At 35.9% G+C, this 27,939-nt stretch overlaps 1 protein-coding gene across 2 annotated transcripts in view; it reads right to left on the reverse strand.

Annotated features, from left to right (window-relative positions):
* LOC115213502 (unconventional myosin-Ic) overlaps positions 1–25,436 on the reverse strand; it is a 188,687-nt gene extending 163,251 nt beyond the window's left edge. For both annotated transcript variants that reach the window (XM_029782509.2, XM_029782508.2), the window contains exon 1: positions 25,013–25,436. The gene's annotated coding sequence lies outside the window, so the exon portion shown is untranslated. The remainder of the gene's footprint in view (positions 1–25,012) is intronic.
* Between the last annotated feature and the right edge of the window lie 2,503 nt (positions 25,437–27,939).

Genomic DNA, 27,939 nt, shown 5'->3' on the forward strand with positions numbered 1-27,939 from the left:
GTTCATGCATTGGCGATAAGATCATCCATTTAATAAAACAGTGTCAGTCATAAATACAATGAAAATCTTGAAATACATATATATGGTATTGCTTATACCATGTTGGTATTGATCATAGTAGTAGGGCAATCAGGTAGAAACACCTGTCCATGTATGAGAACTCTTGACCATTATCAGATAATTATACAAACTTTCTTCCTTTCAGATATAAAAAATTGACATCAAGCAACCCATAACTACCACTATAGGAAACCCAACTCTCTTCTTGTCATGTACAAAACTTAAGACCTACCACCATAAAACATTGGTACAATAAAAAGTACATCTGAAGAGATTGTAGTGGTGTTGAACAGAAGTGAGTAGATGTATAATATGTACAAGCTGTAAGGTGGGATGATGAAGTCTCAGTCAGTTTTCTCATAGGCAAAGAACATAGGTAAAAAAAATTAAGGTGCATGACCTTATGTTTAAGGTGTTGGACTCATGATCACAAGATTGTGGTTTCAATTCCTGGACCAGGCAACACATTGTGTTCTTGAGCAAAACACTTCATTTCACATTGCTCTAGTCCATTAAGCTGGCAAAAATGAATAATCCAGTGTTGCAGAACTGGTCCTTCTAAAAGTGCCCTTCAATCATTGGGCAATATGCCATGCTTGTGAAGACCTGTTGAACCAAATGAAACTGTAGTCATGGCTGATGCCAGTGCTGCCTGACTGGCACCCGTGCCAGAGGCACGTAAAACGTACCATTTGAGTGTGGCCAATACCAGTGCTGCTTGAGTGGCACCCAAGCCATGCTAGCGGCATGTAAAAAGCATCATTCAAGCCAGTGCCATCCTGACTGGCTCCCATGCCGGTGGCATGTAAAAATCACCATTCAAGCAAGACAGATGCCACTTCTGCCTGACTGTTCACTCATTTAGCATTCATTTTTCCATGCTAGCATGGGTTTGGGCAAAGATGTGTTTGAGGCAGAATTTATGGCCAGATGGTCTACTTGTTGCCAACCCTTATTGGTTTTTCAAGTACAGACATCATTCTTCCACAGGTATTTGAAAGCACTGAGCAACTAGTCATGAGCACTCTGTCAGTTACAATGACGAGGGTCCCAGCTGATATGATCAATGGAACAGCTTGCTTGTGAAATTAACATGCAAATGGCTGAGCATTCCACAGATACGTGTACCCTTAACGTAGTCCACAAGGAGATTCAGTGTGACACAGAATGTGATAAAGCTGATCCTTTGAAATACAGGTACTACTCATTTTTGCCAGTTGAGTGGACTGGAGCAACATGAAAATAAAGTGTCTTGCTCAAGGACACAACACGTCGCTGGGAATCAAACTCACAACCTTACGATCATGAGCCGAGCCGAATGCCCTAACCACTAAGCCACATGTCCTCACTGCAACTGACAACAAGGAGTGCCAATATCAGCATTACCTTGCTCAAGTTATGATCAAATAAAAACATGCACACATGTATTATATACATATGCGTGAACATGTATGTGCATGTGTCTGTCTGTCTGTCTGTCTCTCTCTCTCACACACACACACATACACACATGCACACACACACACACACACACACACACACATTGAAATGACACTGATTATGGATTTATGGATATCAACCAATATGCCTGAGAGAAATGACCTCAAGAAAGCATTCTCCATACTAAATACAATATGATATGGTTTCATGCATGCAATATTAACTAAGATTACCCATGCATATAGTAGACAAACTCCCTCAAAGAGGGCTTAAAATCTGAAACAACATCAGGGAGAGGTAACTCCAATAAAATCACGAGTGATATTTGTATGAGCAGCAAGAGCTTTCCTTACATTACCGCAGATGAAGTTCAATACATGCAGACTAAAATGAATTCATATACAAAATAAGTAGAAATGACAACTGGGTAATTTGTTAAAGATCTTATGTCAAAGTAAGTAGTTATCTCAGAAGGTTAACCTATTGATATATTGATAACAGAGATAATAAGTACAAAATAAAAACAGCAAAAAAGGCAGGTAGACGAGATAAAATAGCAGTCGTCTTCATGTTACAGATTAGATCGAAGGTGGAAACCAAATGAACTGGTGTAAAACAATATACATGCTACGTACTTCAAATTTTACATTGAAATAGAGAAGAGAGGTAGATAAATTCATAAGGAGAGCTATAGGAAATACTTGACTGTAAAGCTAAGATATATAGTCACAGATTGCAATGAGCTATGCACAAATTATGCCAATATCTAAAAATAGAGTGAGGGTGAATAAAGATAGTGTTACTGAAGGTGCTTGAGACAGATAAGAAGTCATTGATTAATAGAAAGTCTCTAGATTCCAAGTTTTTAAGCTATGTTGTATGCTCTTAACTGAACATATTACAGCAATCTTTTGCTCATTGAATAAACAATGAATGTACTAATAACTGCTATAGTTAAAATTTATATATTACTACTTCAAGATATAACTACTTAAAAAAATATGAAATCATAATTGAAACAAGTTACATCCATTCAAGATTTTTCCATGATATTTCAATAAATTTTACTTATCTGAGTAGGTGGTAGATAAATCAATATTTTCACAATGACTCTACAATTTTCAGGAAGAAAAGAATGAAACAAAAAACAAAAACAACAATGCACGAATTTAGAATGATTTCTAAAAACCTATTAAATTATAGACCTAATTTAAAGCCATGCTAAAAAAACAACATTTATAATCAGACAGATTCCAAATGTTTAATATGAATCAGAACAAAAACAAGCTGACTATAAATGTAAAATTCACCCTAACTTTATATACTCCTACAGAGATGTGATAATTTGACATTTTGCTTCATTATTTAAATCTAATATTCTGGTCATTGCTAATATCAGCTTCTACAAACCTAGAAATTCTATTCTTTCAACAATGAGGACCTTCAGTAACCATATCTTCTAATATTTAAAGTTGCCATAATGATTTCTAATACAGTTATAATGACATAAACTTAAGAGTATATTGTAAATCCTCGAGTATAATCCGTATTTTTTTCCCAAAATTTAAAGACAAAATCCCTAGTGCATACTATATACAAGGTTAAAAATGAAAATTATTTTCTAAGCAATGTCCGAGTCTCTATTTGCTGTCTGGCAATGTTTATTCAGACACATTTTCTGATGTCGTGCGCAAAAATACCTTAAGCTAAGCTTGAAAGCAATGAAGTCATAAAAGAATCATCCATAACTTGCAGTTAACAACATTTATTAAATGTTATTACTGTTATTTCTTTATATTCTGCAAACAAAATGTACAAAAAAGTTACATCTTTGCATTATGTTATATGTACAATAATAATAAAAGATGTTACCGTATACATTTTTACAAACCAAGGATGTTATATAGACCTCCTTGACTCAAGTTAGAGAAGAGATATGTATTATACACAAGGTTTAGGTTTTTTTTTCAGAGGTACAGCCCCCTAAAAATCCCCTGCGTATTATACTTGAGGATTTACGGTAGTCATTGTTTAGATACCCAGTAAAGTTGACTCAATTTGGATTTGAACTCAATAGTAAAGGCAAGTACCTAAATAATATGAGGCATTATATCTGACACGCCACACAAGTGTCCTTTAATGTCATCATAATAGTTAATTTATGATGCAATTTCTTAAGTATTGAGTCACTTAGAGTAAAAGGTAAAATATTCAGAAAGGAAATATTAGATGTCCACAAAACAGCTATTTCTGAAGAGTTTCACCGAAGAAAAATCCAAACTCCACTTGTCATCAAAAGCCTTCAGCTTAAGGAATATTCTTCATTCTCTTCAGCAAACTCTAACAGAAACCTCTATAATCTTAATGTAGTTAAAACTAGACTTCTTTCACAATTCTGATCAACTGTTAACTCTTTATGTCAATGACCTTATTAAGTATTCTTGTATTTTAACAGGAGTGGCTGTGTGGTAAGTAGCTTGCTTACCAACCACATGGTTCTGGGTTCAGTCCCACTGTGTGGTACCTTGGGCAAATGTCTTCTACTATAACCTTGGGCTGACCAAAGCCTTGTGAGTGGATTTGGTAGATGGAAGCTGAAAGAAGCCCTTCATATATATGTATATATATATATACATATGTATATATATATATGTATGTGTGTATATGTTTGTGCGTATATGTTTGTGTGTCTGTGATTGTCCCCCAAACCATTGCTTGACAACCGATGGTAGTGTGTTTATGTCTCCATAACTTAGCAGTTCAGTAAAAGAGACTGATAGAATAAGTACTAGGCTTACAAAGAATAAGTCCTGGGGTCGATTTGCTCAACTAAAGGCGGTGCTCCAGCATGGCCACAGTCAAATGACTGAAACAAGTAAAAGAGTACTAAGAATAAATTTAGTCTTTTCATTGGTAAATTTTTCTTTACTGAAACCTTTCAATGCATGACTCATTGTTACCTTATATTGGTTTCAACTTTTGACACAAAGCCAGCGATTTTGAGGTTGGGGGAGCTAGTCAATTACATTGACACCAGTGATCAACTGGTGCTAATTTTAACAACCCTGAAAGGATGAAAAGCAATGTCAAACATGGCGGATTTGAATTTGTAAAGACGCACAAAATTCTGCTAAATATTTTGCCTGGTATGCTAACAATTTTGCCAGCTCACCACCTTCATTGATATCTAAATCATTCTTCCTCTTTTATTATCAATTCAATGGGATCAGTACTGCAAACTTTTCTAGTAGTTAGAGCTGACATTCTAAAGTGGACATATTCTATTAGGCAAACTGTGCATCAAGTATTTTTTTACACTCACTGCTATTATAACAGGAAACTCAATGCCAATCGCAACTAGCTTGTCTAATGACGTAAGGTGTTTTTGAAATAAGTAAGATTGTATTTGTGATCTAGCATTACAATAAGTTGTATTCATGAACACAGACACAACACATTTTAATTATGACATTTCAACATATGTTGAACCTGGAGTGATTAATCAATAGAGAGAAAAAAACGAGCAGAGAATAAAAATCAAAATCAAAAAGAAAAAAATCAAAGAGATAGAGTAAGAATATAATTTTGAAACTGTTATAAAACTGTGTATATTTGAGCAGAAACATACACTGACAAAAGTCTCACATCAACAGTTGTGATTCACTCATTAAAGTAAAGAAAATATCAAATATTCACTCACTTTCACTGAGATATTTACTTAGAAACTATACAAATATACAATATAGCTGACTAAACAGTACAATCTTTACAAGAAAAAGAAATATATATATATATATATATATATATATATCAGTGACAACTCCGGCACTCGGGCTGTTCGGGCTTAGCCCAAGTATAAATTTGGTGAAGTGAACATGTATTTGCAAGCTGATTTATTTTCTGCCAACACTGACTTCAAGTATGTAATTGCAGCCAATAACTTGGGCTCCTTTTATTGAGCCTGGATGCAGTTAATTTATTTTTGTTCAGTGTCTGGCGGTTGACTTAGAGTTGCCCTATGTCAACAAATGTCATTTGTAGCAGATATAGTCCCGACATCGTTCACACGTGCTTAACTCGGGTTCAGAAGTTACATCCTGTGTTGTTATCTATAATCGTAAAAATTAAAAGTAATTCAAATTCAATCTTTTCTTGGGAACAATACATTTCTATAGAGATTAGGATTTAAGTTCCAATCTATGAAAAGTTTCCATTCTACAATATTCTTAAAGGAACAAAAAATTATTCAGCAACTCAGGCTAATATGAACAAGCCTGGTAGGTGTAAAAGACTAACTGGTCTCTCTTGTCAAGAGAACAAGCAATAGTCAGATCACTGATGTTTGTTGTGCACACCGCTGTTGTTATATGATTACTGTTATTCTGTGCCTCTGTGTGTAAAGATCAATTGCGTTTTGCAGGGTTGCTTTATTTTTACCCTTAACTTAGAAATGGAGAAAGATATATTAAAACTATTTTTACTCTTAACTTAAAAATGGAGAAAGACAACAAAATTATATTTCTGTCTTATTGTTAAATTATCAGTGTACATATAAGTCTGCAGTGTACATTATATCTCTTACCTTCTTTTGTACATGTGTCTTATGTGAAATCTGTGATGAGCCTGAGTGACGCTGATGACCTGGAGTGATATATATATATATATATATATATATCTGTAGCAATGAGACTGACAGATATTGTTATACACCATTGGTCACAATGTGATTTCTCAAACTATTGTAGTTTTCGAATGATACCACCCTAGTAGGTAGTAGGTAGGCAAACATTCTCCCAGTACAGAATGCTGGTCTGTTGCAGGGTTACCCATTTATAGTTGAAAGGACTGGAGCAATGTGAAATGAAGTGTTCTGCTCAAAGATACAACACAATACTAGTCCAGGAATTGAAACCACAATCTTGCAATTGTGAGTGCAACATCCTAACTACTGAGCACAACACCCTCTCCACTAAGCCATGTACTTTCACACACATCATCATTTAACATCTCTGTTCCAAGCTGGAATAGGTTGGACAGTTTAATCAGATCCAATGTGTGCAAAGACTGCATCATGTTCCTATGTCTGTTTTGGCATGGTATCTAGAATTGGGTGCCCTTCTTAACACCAACCACTTTACAGTATGGATTGGGTGTTCTATTTGTGCCACCAGCATTATTTAGGTCACCATGCAGCTCACAGAACTACAATCCCTGGTTGATATATATATAGATACATACACACACACACACACATTTATATATATGGATATATATATATAGATATATAAATGTATGTGTATTTTTCGATGTGTATAAATAATATGGAAAGAATAAATAAATAGTTACCAGAGTAGCAAAAATTCACATAAGTGCCAAGGATGTTACACCCTACTTATAAAGGTAGAAATTACAGTGTTTAGTGAAATGTTTTTATATAACATAGATAAATTAAGAAATGGAGTTAAACGCAGGTGTTATTCAGATCTTTATGCTTCTGGCATATGTTTTGAAGAAAACATTAATATTATTCTGGAGGGAATAAAATGAATTAAAACAATGCAATCATCTAGTCAGGGAAAAAAAGAGAAGCAAAACACATCAATAAGCCATTTTAACCAAATATGATTACCACATATATGATGAAGGGGAACGCTGGCAAGTTATTTTTTAAAAAAACCATTAACAGATTTAACGTCAAAGTTAATTTAGAGAGAGAGAAAGAGAAAGAAAGAAATTAACAGAAAATTAATATATCTATTTCCATGCTTTTAGGCTTATTTCCATTAATTTCTGTTAATTTCTTTCTTTCTCCTTCTTCTCTTTCTCTAAATTGCCTTTGATGTTAACAGGTTTTTAAAAATAACTTGCCTGTGTTCCCCTTCATCATATATGTGGTAATCACATTCAGTTAAAATGGCTTATTGATGTATTTTGTTTCTCTTTTTTTCCCTGATGAGATGATTGCATTATTTTACATCATTTTATTCTCTCCGGAATAATATCAATGTTTTCTTCGAAACATATGTCGGAAGTATAAAGATTTGAATAAACACCTGCGTTTAACTTCATTTCTTAATTTACACACACACACACACACATATATATATATATATATATATATATATATATATATATATAATCAAAATAAGCAACAAGGATATCCAGGGGTAATGCAGTACGGTCATTTCATGCGACTCCATTTGATTGAACAATGCAAACATTACATCAATTTAAAATGTAGAGCAATCTTCAGCTGCATAAAAATATAGAATTTAGTTAAATTCGAAGGATTCATTTGTAAAATTTTCTTTTTATCCAAAATCACCAAGAGGATAAGTAGATAGACAAAGAACATGTTTTACCAACAACATCACAGTTGTAACAGATTTTTCCAAAAAAAAAAAAGACACTGCTTATTTCTGTTATTCAGATTTACTAGTGGGGGGAACCTAAATTTTACTGAACTTATATATATATAATGTGTTTCTGGTTTTTACCAAATTATTTTACTTCTAAAGAGTGTATTGGTGTATTGATTAGCCAACTATAGTATTTGTACAGTTTCTGAATGAATATTTTAATGAAATTGTTGTGTATGTTCAATATTTTCCTTACTTTAGCACATAATTTACAAACTGTTAAAATAAGGTTTTGTCATTTGACATTTCTTCTCTTCAAATACAATTTTATAACAAAAACCTGGACTGTAATGTTAAAACTGTCTCATTGATTATATTTTAAATTGATTTTAGGTGTTTGCTCAATCAGACCTGACCTAGCATTAAACAACAACATTTGCAGCAGTGACAACAACATATCCAATGCTCCATCTACAATTCTCATATATAGTTCAGGCATGGCTGTGTGGTTAAGATGCTCACTTTGCAGCCATGTTGTTTTGGGTTCAATCCCACTGTGTGGCACCTTGAACAAGTGTCTTCTACTAAAGCTTCAGGCCAACCAAAGCCTTGTGAGTGAATTTGGTAAACAGAAACTGAAAGAAGCCTGTCATATACATACACACACACACATACATGTATGTATTTATGTGTGTGTCTCTTTGTGTCAGTGTTTGTCCCCCCACCGTCACTTGACAACTGATGGTGGTGTGTTTATGTTCATATAATTTAGCAGTTTGGCAAAAGATAGTAATAGAATAAGTACTGGGCTTACAAAGAATAAGTCCAGGGGTTGATATCTTTGAATAAAAAACCCTTTAATGTGGTGCTCCAGCATGGCCATAGTCAAATGACTGAAATGTGTAAAAGAATATATATATATATATCTTTTTTTTTTTCTTATTTGTTTCAGTCATTGGACAGTGGCCATCCTGGAAACCATCTTGAAGGGTTTAGTTGAACAAATTGATCCCAGTACTTATTTTCTTAAGCTTGATATTTATTCTATCAATCTCTTTTGCTGAATTATTAAGTTACAGGGACATCAACAAACCATCACTGGTTGTCAAATAGTAGTGGGTGACAAACACAAAGATATACATAGATACAAATACGCACACATATGAATGTAGAATGGGCTTATTTCAGTTTCTATCTACCAAATCCACTGATAAGGCATTTATCAGCCTGGGCTTTAGAATAAGGTGCCAAAAATTCCATGCAGTGACATATATATATATATACATCTTTGTGTTTTCTTTTGTGTCTCCCACCTCATCCACCACTTGACAACTTGTGTTGGTTTGTTTATGCTCCTGTAATCCTGTAATTGTGCGGGTGGCACATAAAAAGCACCCACTACACTCTCGGAGTGGTTGGCATTAGGAAGGGCATCCAGCCGTAGAAACACTGCCAGATTTGACTGGGCCTGATGAAGCCTTCTGGCTTCACAGACCCCAGTAGAACCGTCCAACAGATGCTAGCATGGAAAACGGACGCTAAACGATGATGATGATGATGATGATGAATTCAGTAGTTTGGCAAAAGACAGGTAGAATAAGTAGTAAATGTGGGAAATATAAATACTGGGGTTGATTTGTCCAACTAAACCCATCAAGGTGGTGCCCTTAAGTGACTGCAGTCCAATGACTGAAACAAAATAAAAGATATAAGTGAATAAAAACCCTGTTATAATACTTAAAAGATCATGGAACCCACAGCAAAGGCTTTGTCTACATCTTGGTCAAGCAGACCTATTATCAAAACCATTTAATCTATTTAGTGATATTTAAGACTAAATCATCTAATATGCCTTTCAATTTCATTTTTTTAAGATGATGAATGTATGATTTGAGGGAAATTTAGCTGATATTTCTTGTAAGTAGAATGACTACATAGAAGATCCCTTATTAATACTTTATGTTGTAAGGCAAGGGTACATCAACCTGGCAAAACCTAATAAAAAATGTAAGTTACAGATAATGGCTAGTAAATATAGGTACAAACATATATTGAATGAAGTGCCACAACCAAGAACAAATCCAGCTACCATTATAGACTTAGCATTGCAGAAATTTAGTGTCACTCTATGCTGCCAATCACTGTAAGTGGATTTGTCTGATAGAAACTGAAAGGAGCCCATCATATTTTGTGTGTGTATGTGTGTGTTTTCCTTCATCTTGGCATCAAATGATAGTTGTAAACAAGCATCACCATCATGCAAGTGGTATCATTCATTTCTAATTTTCTATGAAAACAGGTTCTCTCATAGGGAGATATTTTCCTTTCTTGAAAACAAGTCATGAAAAAATCTTTCCCAATGAATTTTGTCTGGCCCTTGCAAATATGAAAAAGTGATTGTTAAAGCAATGATGATGATAGATGAGAATAGGACTTTTCAGTCAAGCTGTAAACAACTTATCTGGCACCAGTGGCAAGATAAAGAAAAATCATGAATTTAATCCATACACAACTACAAAATTGTCTAGCCTTCTCCGTAGCTGTGTGTTGCAGATGATTCAGACAGCAGTAGCAATAATGAGATGGTGTAAGAGCCATCCAAATCCATATAAGCATACAAAAAAAAAAAATAATAATAAAAAGCAGTTGTAAAATAGTGATGATGATGATGACAACGACGATGAGGGTGGTGATGATGACATGGTTAATAAACAATAGAGTAATTAGACTAATCACTAATCTCTTCTCATTAGTTTCATCATGTATCTTTGATATTTCAATGACTTCAATTCTATTTTCCATTTTAAGCTATTTATTTATTAGTAAACATGTCTCAGAGATTGACTCCAATTGGTTGTGCAAACAATTCACTTTATTTGCAGAAAAGAAAAAAAGCTTGTAATTGGCTTTCTCTCTGATGACAGCCTATATACACCTAACTTTTAGAACTGGTTGTTGTTGTTGTTGTTTAATCCCATGTTAGCTCTGACAGAGCAAAATCTATGATCAAATGAATTCCATTTGTATCTAGGATTACATTATCTAGTGTGTCCTTTTCTTATTTAAGGTAACAGGTTTTAAGTTCAGCAAGATTTGGTTGCTATTTCTATTTCTAATAAAGTGAACCACATAGAGACTCCTTAATGAACCCATTCAGAACTGGTGTTCAGTAACAATGTCATACAATCTTTATTTCAGATTTTTGATTTTTTTTACTCTCTATTAGTTACCCTATTACTAATCATTTGAATCAAGAGCTTCTTGTCAGATAATCTCATTGGGGTTGATTTGTCCAACTAAACCCATCAAGGTGGTGCTCCTAAGTGACTGCAGTCCAATGATTAATAGATGCACCTATTAACTCAGGTGCATCTTAGCACTTGTTATTTACTCCTTTTCTACATGTATGATCTACTTGGTGTTACTACTAACCACCCTAAACTTACACCTTCTACTCGGTACTCTGTACTCATTTTCAACCACCATTAACATCTTTACCCAGCTATGCACAATCTCCAAGAAGAGCAAATGCAAAACCATTCCGCAGTAGAGACTCAATGTTTAACAGTACTGGGTACAATGTTCAACAGTACTTTCACATCCAGGATTGTGCTGCTGCTATGTACACAGATAGCCTGAGCTGCATCCAGAGAAAAATCACTCAACTAATAAGTATTAAAATCATAAACGGAAAATGGCCTCTAACCCACTGGCATGCTGTTAAAAATATATAAAAATGTTCCTTCTCGCGCCATGCCAGGCTCATAAGGACTGGTTTCCTGGTTTCAGTGGCACAGAAATTCCCCACCTGGACGGAACGCCGGCCCATCGCATGATTACTCATTTTTGCCAGCTGTGTGAACTGGGGCAATGTGAAATGAAGTGTTTTGCTCAAGAACACAACACATTGCCTGGTCCAGGAATCAAAACCACAACCTTACGATCATGAGTTCGACACTCTAACCACTAAGCCACTTTCTCTGTCTTTTCTATCACTACCATAATGGCCTCTGCTCTTCAGCACTTTCTGGTCTCATACCTCCACCACTCAGGCACACCCAACCCATTCTCTCCACCTCGTCGCCTTTGTTGCATCCAAGCCCTATGGCCCTGCACTGATCACTATGCTCATTCCTTCCTCCCCTGACCATCAGTCCTGTGGAATATTCTCTCTGCTCACATCTTTCTGGTAGGAATATTGGTTTCAAATTTTGGCACAAGGTCAGCAATTTCAGGGGAGGAGTTAAGTTGGTTACATTGATCCCAGTGCTCATCTTGTACTTACTTTACTGACTCTGAAAGGATGAAAGGTGAAGTTGATCCCAGCAACATTTGAACTCAGAATGTGAATCTGGAAAAAAATGCTGCCAAGCATTTTGTCTGTTACAGTAATGATTCAGCCAGTTTGCTGACCTAAGTAGGAACATCAACAGCATCAAGCTCACCAGTCTTGGAGAGCAGGCAAAAGTCATGAGCACTGCATCTTACTCCTAACTCAGTAGGTAAAAAGAAAATCCCCAAAAAACAAAAACATATAGATAATAAATATTTGAAGAAGCATATCCATAAAACTTACTGTTTGTGAATAGCTCACAGCTAAAACCATAACACATTCAACCCTATACCATACTATCCGATGGAGGTGGTTACATATATTTCATGAGCAAACTAAGTAATAAATACTGATCTTGCTTTTTCATGTGTGTGTTTTGTCTGAAAATACTGGAGATTGTGCACTCACCATACACATACACAACTAAACAAACATTCACTCTTCCTTCAACATTTTAACGCTCCAGCCACTCCCCCCATTATCAAATTGTGTCCTTTGACATTTGATACTGCAACAACAATGGTTTTCATTTCTCTGCGTTTGCTGAGTATACTGTTTTGTCATAATTTGTTCACTAAACCATGTCTCTTTTTCTCCAACACTCCACTATATCTGTAAGAGATTTTAGGCTTTACATTAATGCTTTTACTGTAGAAATCAGATACAGCTATTCAAAATTTCCTTGACCTTAACTGTGGAAAGCATTTTGTCTGTTACAGTCTGTTGAGTCATGTCATGTTTGAAACTATTTCTGTTGAGATAACTCAGATTTATTGAAGTTATACGCCTTGTAGAAAATACAACCACACAAACTGTCGAAGTAAATTTCTAAAGCAAGTACAATATTCAGGTCACAACATTAATTTTATTTTTCTTATTGCTTTTTCAGTTCCTTTTCTTGGTATGGATACCTTCTATTTTCAAATATCAACAATAAAACAGTTGATGAACTTAACCCTTAAGCATTAAAACTGGCCATATTTGTCCCAAATATTCAACCTGTTTTCTATTCAAACTGACCAGATTCAACCTCTCACACCTACCTTACAATGCCATTTTAAAAATAAACAATAACATCATTGAAATCTTGAAGATACATGATTAATCAAAATAATGTGAATATAAATAAACATTACAGAGTAATCTGAATGCTAAGAGTTAAACAACAGACTTTTTTTTTTTCCATTGAACTTGTTCATCTTTGTCAAATTAATCTTATTGTTAAATACTGAATTAATTAAAAAATGAAGATAGGAAAGTTCATGGAAAACTAATTCAATATCATGTATTATATCATTAATGATTTGATGTGCTGATGAAGAAAATGTTGAAATTATCTCTAATAAACAGAATACATTGTTCAATAAAACAAAACAATAGCTGTGTTGATACCAGTAAACTATTCTATGATTTTGTGGCAATGAAAATCACAAAGAAGTCATTTTATAAGAGAATTGAAAACCAAGTACATCATTAATATAAATTTTTTTAAGACTGAAAATAAATTACTGTTTTGATTAGTTATTAGATACTTGTGATAGCATCCACATGATAAACAATTGATCAGTAAGTATCTGCATTGCTTAAGTTAATGATTATCATCATCATCCAGTACTTCAAATCTGGGCCTGGCGCCCACTATTTGGGTGAGGGACAGATCCACCTCAATGCCACAGCAACTGAGGTAGGCAGATGCAGCCCACCCCAACCTTTGGGCTGGCTGGTGCCCATTCTCCTTTGCTATCATGAGGCTTTTTTGGAGCTGGATTTTCTACGGGGAGCATACCCTTGCTTACCCCCAACCTCTGTTTCTAGACATGAGTGGTCCCGAGACCAAGGCCTCTACCATTATTTTTAAGAAATGTGGTCGAAAACTAGCTCAGTAAGGCAGGGATGCTACTCCCTGAGACCCCTTTCAGAGCCCTCCTATTAATTTTTTTCATTTTTCTAGCAAGCGCAAAAGACAACTCCAGAACACATTTCTGCCTGTCAGCAAGGTATAGATTCAGTGTAACTTACTACACTATGAGTAATAGCAAATAAATCACTAAATAAATATATACAAGAATGTATATATTTGTTGGTATAGGAAAATTGAATGAAGTACTCAGATATTCAAAATTAGAATTGTGTTACTGTTAGTATTGTATGTTGTTATCCACAATGTTGTATATTGTTATAGCTCTTTATAGAAAAAGAAATTTTATAACTTAAAAATTTTCAATGTTACATGTTTCCCTTTGCAGCCCTAAGTAACACAATTAGACTTTTTGCTCCTTTTAATAGTTTAGGCTGATCAAGAGAAGCAATCTACTTTGGTAATATTTACTAGATACCTTCAGTTCACCGATAAGCTTAGCACTACAATGAAACTTGTGTTTGAAAGGAATAATCTAGCTGGCTGAGAACGTTTCCTATGTAGTCAATATCACAGCTTGTTTATTTATATAATTGTTCTGAATATAATTCTTTATATATTGATTTCAAATTCTGACACAATGTTTGCAATTACAGGGAAGGGGTTAAGTTCATTACAATAACCCCAATACTTAACCAGTATGTATTTTACTGACACTGAAAGGATGAAAGGCAAAGTCAATTTTGGCAGAATTTGAACTCATAAATGTGAAGATGGACAAAATGCCATTAAGCATTTCATCTGGCATGCTAATGGTTCTGCTAGCTTGCCACCTTATAATTCTTTATATATAATATATGTGTGTGTGTGTGTCCTTCAATATGGCAGGTTATCTTCTTTCTATAACTGCTTCACTTTGGTGGCCTCTGCTACAAACTGCAAGGGGGTACTGTAAAGTTCATGGCTTTGAGGGTATTGCGAAATGCTTGGTTGAAGGTCCAACCATCCGAGTTGTTTTAAGGGGCTTAGTAAAAACTGAAGAACCACTGTAATAAGTGTGTGAATCTGAGAGGGGAATATGTTGAATAAAATCATAATTAACTGATCTTCCTGTATTTTCTTTTACTCAAAGCCAAAACTTTTCAGTACCCACTTTAGTTTCAATTATACGAATAATTTAATACTAAGTTAACGAGAGACTTTCCAACATCTTAGCAACAATATCTCAAAGACTATTCACCATCTCCAAATTGATCTCCACAGCCATATTCCTACCTAAGTCATTTTTAATTAACCTCTCATACTGACATGTTCACATACTTATTTCATGACCATCTGCCACAGAAGGCAAGTGTGCTCTTAACACTTTGAACAGGATTCTCCCGAGTGACATTCTTGTGTGTTCTGACATATTATCATGCAAACTCTAAACACTTCACACCTTTTATTATCTCATGTCAAAACATTGTCAAGCTTTCTAGTCCAAACTATGTAAATTTGACGTTTAATGTTCTCTTTACTTTCAACATTCATTTTCTTACTATCATTATTCTAAATTTACTTTTAGAATTCACTTTCTTTTGTATGTTCCTATCTACAAAACTATTTCACCATAAAATTCCTGATAGGACTCTGTAAATTACTTCTCAAAGCTGGCCAAAGTTTTGAAGTATATTAGCACAAAGTTTTATGCAGTTGTTCTCAACAATGTAGGTGTCCTTATTCTATAACCATGTATAGAAATATTAGTTTAAGTAATATTCTTTTCTACTCTAGACACAAGGCCCAAAATTTTTGGGGAGAGGGAGCAGTCGATTAGATTGACCCCAATATGAAACTGGTACTTAATTTATCAACCCCGAAAAGATGAAAAGTGAAGTCGACTTCGGCGGAATTTGAACTCAGAACATAAAGACAGACGAAATACCGCTAAGCATTTCACCCGGCATGCTAACATTTCTTCCAGCTTGCTGCCTTAGCTTAAGTAATATTCATGATAGGCACAAGCATCATTGTTTTGGCTAAGAAGTTTACTTCACAATCACATGGTCGAGTTCCACTGCACAGTGCCTTGGGCATATGTCTTCAAACAATAACCCTGGGATAGAAACTGAAAGACCATCTTGCATGTGTGTATGTGTTTGTGAGTGTGAGTGTGTATATACATATGCATGCATGTGAGTTACTATGTGTTTGTTAACATTTGTGTGCCTCTCTGAAAGCATGTGCCTGAAAAGTGTAGAAATATGAAGTGGTATCATAAAGTTCCTGGACTAGTTCTGTAACATGCCAACAGAAGGCAACACATTGTTGTGTACACAGTGAGCGCTAGCAGTGACCTTCATGAGGTAGTTTGCTGAGCGACATTACTGTGTTTACTTCACAAGTTGTGAAATTTGAGTTTTTGTGATCAGATGTATACTGCAGTGTACAATTTTTGTCATGGACAGGAAGTTGGAACAAAGAGCCTAAGTAAAATTGAGAAGTTTGCAACAGAGACACTGAGCATGCTTTGGCAAGCTTATGGTGATGAGGCAAAGGGTCATTCACAATGTTTTGAGTGGGTTGGGTGCTTCAAAAGTGGAGGAATGTCCCTGAAAAACAATGAGCAATCTAGAAGACCTGCCACAAACGTCACTCCAAGAAATGTGGTGTTGTGCATGGAAAATTTGACTCCTGGCCAGACTGTCAATTGAGAGTTCTACTGCAATGTTTTGAAGTGTTTGAGGGAGGACATTTGGCGAAAGTGACTGGATCTGTGGAGTGTGAAGAAATGGATTCTTCACAACAACAATGCATCCTGTCACCAAGCTCCCTCACTCGAAAATTTCTCACCAAAAACAATATGGTATTGCTTCCACACTCACCCTATTCGTCAGATTTAGCACCTGTGGATTTCTATTTCTTCTCCAAAATGAAAATGCAGCTCAAAGGTTTTAACAGTGTTGTTGAGATCCAGGGTGAAATGCAGAAGGTCCTCAACACACTTATGGTAAATGACTTCCAGGCTGGATTCCAAAAGTGGCAGGGACACTGGGACCGATGTATTGCTGTGCAAGGTGACTGTTTCGAAGGCAAATAAGTTACTTTTATTAAACATAACTAGTCCAGGAACCTTTTGATACCACCTCATATAAAACAAAGAAGCAACAAAAAAAGAATATAATGAAGTTCAAAATCCCAAAGGAAGGAACAATAGAATCTGACACTTTCATTCTGGGTGTGACCCATTATCAAAGAGAAAAAAAAAAAGATAGGAAAAGGAGGGTGCATACTTGTCCTTTTGTAGTTCTATTTTAATTTTTCTTTTTTTGTGGTCAATTTTCTATGTATATCTGATGAGGGCATTTGCTAGATGTTGCAAAGTAGGTATATCATTTGAGATTGTCATTATGATATGAGACCATTGTTGTCGTGTAGCCATTATTATTGTCGTTAATTACTCAATTTAGGAGTGGATTTTTTTTCTGCTTGTTTAGTAGCTTATGCTGGATACTAATGTTTGCCAGTTTTCTGTTTCTTTAACATTTATCTATTTCTATTGCCTTGTTTAGTTGTTTGATTTTTAGGTCCGTTCTGAGTTGTAGGACTCATAAGACTGGAACTTAACTTAATTTCTATGGCTGTAAGTGACTGAGATTAGAACACTCCCACACTGAATGGGACACCAGTCTGTCACAGGGTCAACTTCTTAGCTAATGCTGGAGCTCATGTACAGCTGAGTGGACTGAAGTGATATGAAATAAAGTATTTTGTTCAAGAACACAACACACCACCTGGTTCCATAATCAAAATCATGATCTTACAATCAGGAGAGCAACACCCTAACCATCAGGCCCTACATTGACACCTGGTTTTTTGATGCGGAGAATTATTTTGGTTGTATGTAGTTTTAGTGTACTAACTTTGAGGTTCTTTTTTTCGTTTTTTGTTAAAAGGTTAGCTCTTCCTGGTGCGACTAACAAAGCATTGTGTAACAAAATTTTTATTTTGTTTTTTTGTCTTTGGTTAGTAAGTGTTATTTCCTATTTGTTTCTATCTAGAAATGAAAGGAAATGACTACTATTCCCTGAACATCAATGTTTTGAAACTGACCTATTTTCCATTACATTTCAGACAGATTCAGTGTTGAACTGTTGAAGCAGAAATATCATTATAGTAAGTATTCTGTTCAATACCACAAATTTGCTTGACCTTAACCCCTTGAGCATGTCCCTTTGTAGCTGACAATATGTGCATCTCTGATCATGAGCAGGAATAGTGGGGAGCATCATAACCATGTGTTGAGAAGGATTCTTTGGGGTTTGAATAAATCTAACAAAAACAAAATCTGAAGGAAATATTAGCAATGTTTCATACTTACTAGGAGTAAGCAAATAGGAAACAACAGTTGCTGTACTCAAGGACAAGGATGGAGGTTATACAGTGTAATATTTCATTAACCCTTTAGTATTTAAACCAGCCATATCTGGCCAAAATATTTAATCTGTTTTATGTTCAAACTGACCAGATCCAGGCTCTCACACCTACCCTACAATTTTATTCTACATTAAGTAATTACACCATCAACATCTTGAAGATATGAGATAATGCATGATTAATTCAAATCAATGTGAATCAATAAGTATTATGTTTGATAGAATAATCTGAACACTAAATGGTTAAAATGCTTTGTGGTATTTGGTCTTTAAAATATATGTTACTGCAGTGTTAATATTAGTGATTGTAGTGTTGAATTCTGAAAAAAAAATTTCTTCATTGAGGTGCAAGAGTGTTGAAATGATAACTGGTAGGTGGTCAGCGGGGAGTTTGGGAATTGTTTGCCAAACGTTTCTAGTAGTTAGGTGTGGGGAGTAGAAGGTTATGTCTGTGAGTTGTTGTAGTTGGCTAGGAAATGTAAAGTGATGATGACAATGATGTGTGTGTGTGCTAGTGTATATGCATATGTATGTGTGTTAATGTATGTGCATATACATACATGTATAAGCATATAAACACACATGCATGTGTGTGTGTGTGTGTGTCCTACACAAGATTTAAGAGTAACTTCTCCACCATGTTGTCTGTATTCAGTTACCAATCACTTTACAAGAGTGTATTGGAGACGTGTTTTGTCATGATTGGGTGGGGATAGAATGATGAGAGAGGTAGCAGTACATGTGAAAGAGGGTAAAGATCTGAAGGAGAGCAATAAAGCTAGGTTATAAGGTGACAGTAAGAGAGAGTAAGTGATAAAAAACAAGGAGAAGGGTGACGGTAAGAGAGAGTAATGATTAGGAAAAGAGACATAGCTGGAAGAGGGTTGATGGTTGAGGGTATTGAATATAGAAAAGAAGTCACATGATACAAGATGATGGCAGGAGGGTTTAATAAGGCTAAATGTAATACCATCTTTCATTATACAAGTGGCATCGTACATCATCATAGGTTTATTGTTCACCATTCCAGACTTGCATGGGTCACATGGAATTCATTGAGACAGATTTTCTATGCTGGTGGATTTCCTATCACTAACCTTCATTTATGACCAGACAAACTAATATTTCTCTCCTGGCTGGACATACTTTCATGGAAGACTGGAAATGAGAAACTCCACTGGTATAATGATGGCATTCATTTAAAACCTTCCTGTGATGTTAAATCAAGGAGAGAAACAAGAACACACACACATGATGGCTTCTTTCAGTTTCCATCTACCATTTCACTCTCAAGGCTTTGGGGGTGAGTATTTGTGATGAAGGTAATGGAAGGCGGTGGAGCAGTAAATGCAGACTTAACATTAACATTATTGGCAAGAGACCCAGATATTCTACATCCCACCAACCACCACTATTACAACATATATTTTGTCAGTTTCAGTGGATATTCTTTTACTCTTTTACTTGTTTCAGTCATTTGACTGTGGCCATGCTGGAGCACCGCCTTTAAAATATATGAAAAGATAAAAGCAAATTCGACCTCGGTGGAATTTGAACTCAGAACGTAAAGACAGATGAAGTACCGCTAAGCAGATCGCCACCTTATGTTACGAGCTCACCAGGATAGGTAGGTCTTTTCTAGCATAGCATGTTCTAACTCATTGCAATACTTTGTCATCTCCTTAGTGAAGTTCAGCTTCTTAAGATCAGTCTTCACCACTTTGACCCATCATCATCATCATCATCGTTTAGCGTCCGCTTTCCATGCTAGCATGGTTTATACGGTTCAACTGGGGTCTGTGAAGCCAGAAGGCTGCATCAGGCCCAGTCTGATCTGGCAGTGTTTCTACGGCTGGATGCCCTTCCTAACGCCAACCACTCCGTGACTGTAGTGGGTGCTTTTTATGTGCCACCCGCACAGGTGCCAGACGGAGCTGGCAAACGGCCATGGATGGTCGGATTGGTGTTTTTACGTGCCACCGGCACAGGGGCCAGGCGAGGCTGGCAACGGCCACAAACGGATGGTGCTTTTTACGTGCCACCGGCACGGGGGCCAGGCGAGACTGGCAACGGCCACGAATGGATGGTGCTTTTTACGTGCCACTGGCACGGAGGCCATATCTTCAAAAAATTCTATTCAGTTTGAATACTTCTTCATACAACTGTCATCCATAAGTATTACATACCCATATCGATGCAGTCCTTTCTTGTACACTACACCTGATTCCTTTGCATCCAGCTTTGCTATCAATTCATTCATGCTCAATTGCTCAGGCATACCAACATTTTACTTCCAACAGAGCATGTTTGTTTCATTTCTTTGCAAATCTTCTGCATTCAAGGCATGTGACTTACTACCACTTAAGCCTAATAAAATCAATCCTTCAAGAGATAAACCTTTTGTTCCTAGTAGAGGTAATAGCTACTTGAACCTTTCTCAGACTTCTATGCTTTTGGAACACTCATATCCACTGTTAGGTAACATCTAAATAACAAAAACTATCACCTACTTCTTACATCTGTACTCTTAAAGTTAACTACTCCTGTGCATCTTTCACATACACAGTCTATTTTCTCTGTTAACCTGCCTGTTAACCCACTGCACCTCATGTGCATTCATAGTTTACACAGAATATACATTGTAAAATTTTTACCTACAACTTTTCTACACATCAAGCATGGTCTTTTCCTTGATGGTAACCTCTTTCCCACCTACAACAACTTTAGTTTTTGTTATGTTTACTTTCAGGCCTTTCAATTCTCAGGTTTGCTTTCGTATTTGGACTTAACATAAATATTCTACAAATTCAGCTTTAAGAACTAGGTAATCATCATAAAAGTGGTCCTATAGATAGCCTGTCTTAAACTCATCTGTTACAGCTTGGGGAATTTATAAACGGGAATGAGACTGAGAACTTGCCTGAGGGTCCTTTAAATGTGCTTTAAATCTTTTGCTGAAATCATTGTTGAAATCATTGTTAACTCTGAACAAGACAATTTGACTTAAGCTCTGTACAAGGTTTGCACAGCTCTTACAAGCTATCCATCTTTAACTAGTTCCCTTTGTAACCGCCAAATTATAGTGTGGAACTCTATCAAAGGCTTTTTCCAGGTTGATGAATGCAAGTACAGAAGTCTGTTTTAGCTAAATCCAAGTCCTGAAGTTGTCTCACTAAGAAAATGGCATCAGTTGTACATCTTCATCACACAAAGCTGAACTATGTATCATCTAAGTTAATTCTCTTCCTAATAAGTTGCTCTTTAACAGTTTCAGTAACTTGGTTTATCAATTCAATGCCTCTAGTTGCTTCTCCCTCTAGTATATTTCTTTTATCCTGATAGCAGTTAATGATAATTCAGTGATTCAACAAAGCTAATGCTTGTCCTCTCCACTCTCTCTCTCTCTCAATCCAACCTCCTTATTTCTGTTTATCCACTTAACCTATTCATCAAAATATGTCTTTATATACCACACGTATTTTGAAACCATGTTGCTCTACTTACAAGATGAACCAAAAGACAGACATAAGGATTGGAAAATCAAAAGTCTCACAGTCCGATGGAGACAAATAAGATGAAACTTTGAAGTCACTGTCAACCTTTTCTTTGTAAAAATAATATGTATGTGCATGTGATATATGACACACACATACCATCATTACTCCTTCCATGCTGGCGTGAGCTGGATAGTTTGACAGGCAAATTAGAAGACTGCACTAAGCTATACTATTTGGTATATTTCGACAGCTTGCTGCCCTTCCTAACACCAACCCAGGACTGTCTTAGCAACATATATGGAACAGGGAAAATACTCTTGGTCTGGTATTACCTTGCTTTATAAGAGTAATAAGCAAAAATATAAGAAACTACCATTCCATGTTCCTCTTGTCTCACCTTTACAAGATTTTTACAATGTTCACAGTCACCAGACTACTGAAACATCTCAATAATCAACAGCCAAAGAACGAAGCAAGTTTTCAGAACAACTACAGCATGATAGACCACATTCCTCTAACATAGCAAAGGGGTACCAGTTGCCTTGTAACATTACCTTATTGATTACAAAAAGCTTTCGATAGCATCAAGATCAACACAGAGCTGAAGTGTCTGAAGATGCAAACTTCATTAAATTTCTCAAGGAGGCAAACTCAGGATGTACCACTGATGTAGCTTTGTTATCACCTATAAGAGATCCAGTTGGGAAGGTCATCAAAGATGGGGATACTACCTCTCTCAATCTCTTCATAGCACTGGTTAACAGTGACAATGACTGGAAAGACTGTATCAACAGTGAGTTACTAATACCTCCAATTAAGAGACATTGTGCTCATCACAGAAACTTCAGATCAGCTGTAGACCATCTTAACAGAAGTGGAAACCCAGAGTTCGGTAGTAGGCCTCAAAATATGTTGTGTGAAAACAAAACACATATAGTCCAAAGATGGAGAGCCTCAATTAAAGACAAGCTCAAAGCACAACTGAATAAAACCTTACATGCCTATCTCTACAAATGACTGTTCTGTCTGCATTTAAGTAAAAATGGGCTACTATGAAGAATGAACAAAAATAATTGGCTATGATACAGCTGATCATAAAAGACCTATTCTGAAGGTATCATTGTGGGAGCATATCCAAATGTAGTCTGAGAAGAAAGAGAGTGGAGTGAATGATGTAAAAGCAGCATATTGAAAGTACATGTTCTGCTGTGCTGGACATATCATAAGGCTCAGAGTCAATAGAGGGACCAATGTAGTTGTTGAGTAGTATCCAAGAGATCAAAAGAGACAACTCAAAAGACCTCCAAGACTATGAGAAAATGACATAGTCGAAAAACTCAGACCCAGATAGAAGACAAGGGCATTGTCAGAGGAGGTATAGAAAGGCATGATGAGTAAGGACATCTGATAGCCTGGTTGACATAACTGTGTGAATGTATCAATTCTTACATGTTATTAATAGTTTGCATGTTTAGACATTTATTCTATTATACACACACACACAAACATATATATACAAACATGTGCACACACATATACAAATTTACATCACTTATATATACACATATAAATATGTATATAATACATACATACATATATATATATATACCAGCATGGAAAGCAGATGTTAAACAATGATGATGATATTTTACACACATATACAGGTTTCTTTCAGTTTCCGTCTACCAAATCTACTCCCAGGGCTTTGGTTAGCCCAAGCCTATATATATATATATATATATATAGTTTTGGGCTAACCAAAGCCCTATATAAATATATCTATCTATCTCTATATATATATATATAACAGGCTTCTTTCAGTTTCCGTCGACCAAATCCACTTACAGGGAATTGGTTAGTCCAAGACTATATAGTAGAAGACACTTGCCCAAGGTGCCATGCAGTGGGACTGAATCCGGAACCATGTGGTTGGGAAGCAAGCTCTAACCACACACACACATATACACACACGAAATTGCATATTTACATCATATATTACATATGCATTTCATATTACACACATATATATATCGTGCGTGTGTGTATGTTATATCGTATATTGATACTACTCAAAAAATGTTACACATATATAATACATATTACACATATATTATATATATTATACACACATATATAATATATATTACAGATATATTGTATCTTGTATACATACATATATATGATCCATTACACATATTTCGTATATATCAGGTATATCACACGCACAGATATACATTTATGATATATTACATCCTCATTCACAAGCACACATACATATAAGCATGTGTGTATGTATCTTATATATATATATAACAATTAAACTGTTGGTGCTTCATGTCTTGTCATTGGCGCTGCACTCTTGCATTTCTCTGACACATCTGAACCGACCGGTCATCCACAGCGTATTTTCTGTTTAACCCATGGTATACCTGATTAATAAATCTCAATGGTAAAAGGCATTCCAGTTGTATCTCGTTCGGAAATTAATGAGTACATGGTAATCAATGAATTCTTCCTTTTTAGACTTTCGTATTTTATTTGAAGATTTTGGTTGCTATTTCTAGCTTGTCGAGAGACAGTGCAGACTCCCCCTTGTTAGCTTACACTGTGTATTGCAGTTTGCCGGTGAAAGCAGCCGTAACACTGTAAAAATTAATGAATGATTTGGTGGTGTGCCGTGTTAAATTCAATTTCACCCGCGGTAAAAGTTGTCTTCAGATAATTGAAATTTCACCCAGGAACAAATTTATTTTTGATAAGTGAAAGCAAGATTATGTACATATTAAGCATATATTATATACATGTGCTTGTGTATGCGCTCATATACACCCACCCATAGACGTTCATATAATCGTCTATAGAAATGAAAATTACCATTTTTTTAATGCAAAGAAGTTTTATGGCATACATAAATATGTAATACATACATAGATTACATAATATAATATATACATAGACACAAACACAACAGCAGTGTGGTAATGTGCGAGAGAGAAAGAAAAAAGAAAGAGAAAGTGTGTGTGAGAGAGAGTGAAAGATTCGCTTACTTGTCCGTCGGTAATTACTGACCGCTTCTCCCTGACTTGTCTTTGTCGGTAAGGTTTCGTTTAAAAATTCACCCTCAATCTGTCAAACCACAGTGTTATATACTCTGATATATGAATTTGTACAGCAAAACAAAGACTGCCTATTTGATAAATAATAGTCTATATATACTTGTTAAAGGCAGAACAATTGCACATACACGCGCGCGAAGGTGTATACATATATATTGCCTCTCTAACTCGCTTTCTCTTTCTCACTGTGCGAGTGTGTGTGTGTATGTCTCTCTCTTTCTCTCTCTCACACACACTTTCTGTCCCCCCTCTCTCTCAGATTCATTTATTCTCTCAACTTTCTTTACTCTGTTCCACTACTCGCATGCACTACATTCCAATTCCCGTCTTCTTTCTCCGCCAACCACTCCTTATACATTCTTACGTATGTTAACAAAACACCTCCGATCTCCACTTCTTTCGTTTTGCTACCCTTTAATTGTTCCCTTATTGTTTTTTTTCTTTTCTTTTAATATTATTATCGGCTTCTCTCCTTGCTCATTCTTCTTTTTGTTACATCAATAGTATTACAAATTTCTGAAAAATTGTATTTTGCTTATTGATTTTTCTTGTCTTTCGCTCTCACATTCTCATTCTCATTTTCCCGTTTATATTAGTACAAAGCATGAGTCATGCAACAGTTGCAGCGTCATTTTCGCTTTCCTATTCTCCAAGATAGGGATAAAACCATGTGCTTCGTTTTTTTGTGCCTATGGATGGTAAATTCAAAATCGTTTCGCTTCACCAATCTAACAGGTGGTTTCTGACGACTTAATCAGCTACCTCTTGAACATGTACCATTCGTAAACAAATGTAAATAAAACGACTATTTAATTATAAGTAAACAGATATGCACGTGTGTACACGCCTACACACTAACACACACCCGTAAAGGCACAAAAATCAAGGCGAGAACTATACTGGAGTACCGGCTCGCACACACACACACGTTTACATTAGTGTGCCCCCACCAACTTTATTTCCTCATAAATTTCAGAAAAATGGATATTTTTAAATGAAATTTTACATAAATATCTTTCAGATTGTGTTGATTCCGGTTATATCGGAAATATTAATGAACTTTTAGAGTATTATTTATATTCTAACACAAATCGATAACAACAACCTCGGTACTAGACTAGTATCGGACAGATAAAAGGCAAAGTTGACCTTGCTGCTATTTGAACCCAGAGCTTAAAATCGGAATAAATACATAAATACCTCCAGACGTTTTGTCTGAAGGTCTCAAAATTTGCAGCCCCTATCTATCTTCTCGTTTTTTCTTGTGATTTTTCTTGTATTAGTGTCCAGATTTGCAAATTGAATAGACCATGTGCTCAGAGTCAAAACATTGCTTGGAGCCATAAGGCAGGTTATGAAGATCCTACCTAGATCCGCGTCTCCAAAGCAAGAAATTACCAGTAGCTCCTATCTTTATACTGTGTCCGTTAAACGATATTCATCTCTCACTGGATGGAGTACTTTATTGTTGATCTTACCTTAATGTAACAGTAAACTATATATATTCTGTTGTGTCTAGGGAGAGTCATTCTCTTTTAGTGCCTTATAATTTAACACACTCACCGGTAAAGTTTCCACTTATTTCTTTTATATTTTTCTAAAATTTTCGTTGCGCCTTGCAACTCTGCAACGAAAGTTTTAGAAAAAAAAAAAAAAGAAGAGTGTGTTAAATTATGAGGCACTAAAAGAGAATGACTCTCCCCAGACAACAGAATATGCTTCAACACACGAACTCACATAAAGAATCTTGCAAACCAAATCTAAAAACGAAATGTGTATATATATATATATATATATATATATATATATATATATATATATATATATATATATATACAAATATATATATAAGTACATCAACATTAAAATAAAAAATCAAATGGAAATTGTTGTGATACCTGTGCCGGTGGCACCATCTGAACGTGACCAATGCCAGCGCCGCCTTGACTGGCTTCTGTGCCAGCGGCGCATAAAAAACACCAACCGATTGTGGCCGTTTCCAGCCTCCCCTGGCCCCTGTGCCAGTGGCATGTAAAAAGCACCAACTACATTCACAGAGTGGTTGGCGTTAGGAAGGGCATCAAGCTGTAGAAACACTGCCAGATCAGACTGGAGCTTGGTGCAGCATCCTGGCTTCCCAGACCCCAGTCAAACCGTCCAACCCATGCTAGCTTGGAAAACAGACGTTAAATGATGATGATGACAAATATATTTATATATATATATATATATATATTTATGTATACAAATATATATATTGGCCGATGCCAGCACCGCCTCGTCTGGCTTCCGTGCCGGTGGCACATAAAATACACCAATCCGACCGTGGCCGTTGCCAGCCTCGCCTGGCACCTGTGCAGGTGGCACGTAAAAAGCACCCACTACACTCACGGAGTGGTTGGCGTTAGGAAGGGCATCCAGCTGTAGAAACACTGCCAGATAAGACTGGAGCCTGGTGCAGCCTCCTGGCTTCCCAGATCCCCGGTCGAACCGTCCAACCCATGCTAGCATGGAGAACGGACGTTAAACGATGATGATGATGATGATATAAAACAATGGATGTTAAATTATATATATATATATGCTAGCACCCTGGTGTTGCCATTGTGTTATGACCTACAGTCACATTGCATTATTTGTTCCTTTCTTATAGGCATAATCGGCACATGAGCAAATAACTCTTGTTTACAGACATGTTTTGGGGTCATTTTCTGATAAATAATGCTGCAGTTTCCATTTACCAAATTCAGTCACAAGTCTGTGGTTAGTCTAGAGCTATAGTAGAAAACACTTGCCCAAGGTACCATGCAGGGGGACTGAACATAGAATCATGTGGTTGGGAAACAAAATTCTTAACC

Source organism: Octopus sinensis, linkage group LG6, assembly GCF_006345805.1.
Source record: "Octopus sinensis linkage group LG6, ASM634580v1, whole genome shotgun sequence".
Classification (NCBI taxonomy): Eukaryota; Metazoa; Mollusca; class Cephalopoda; order Octopoda; family Octopodidae; genus Octopus; species Octopus sinensis.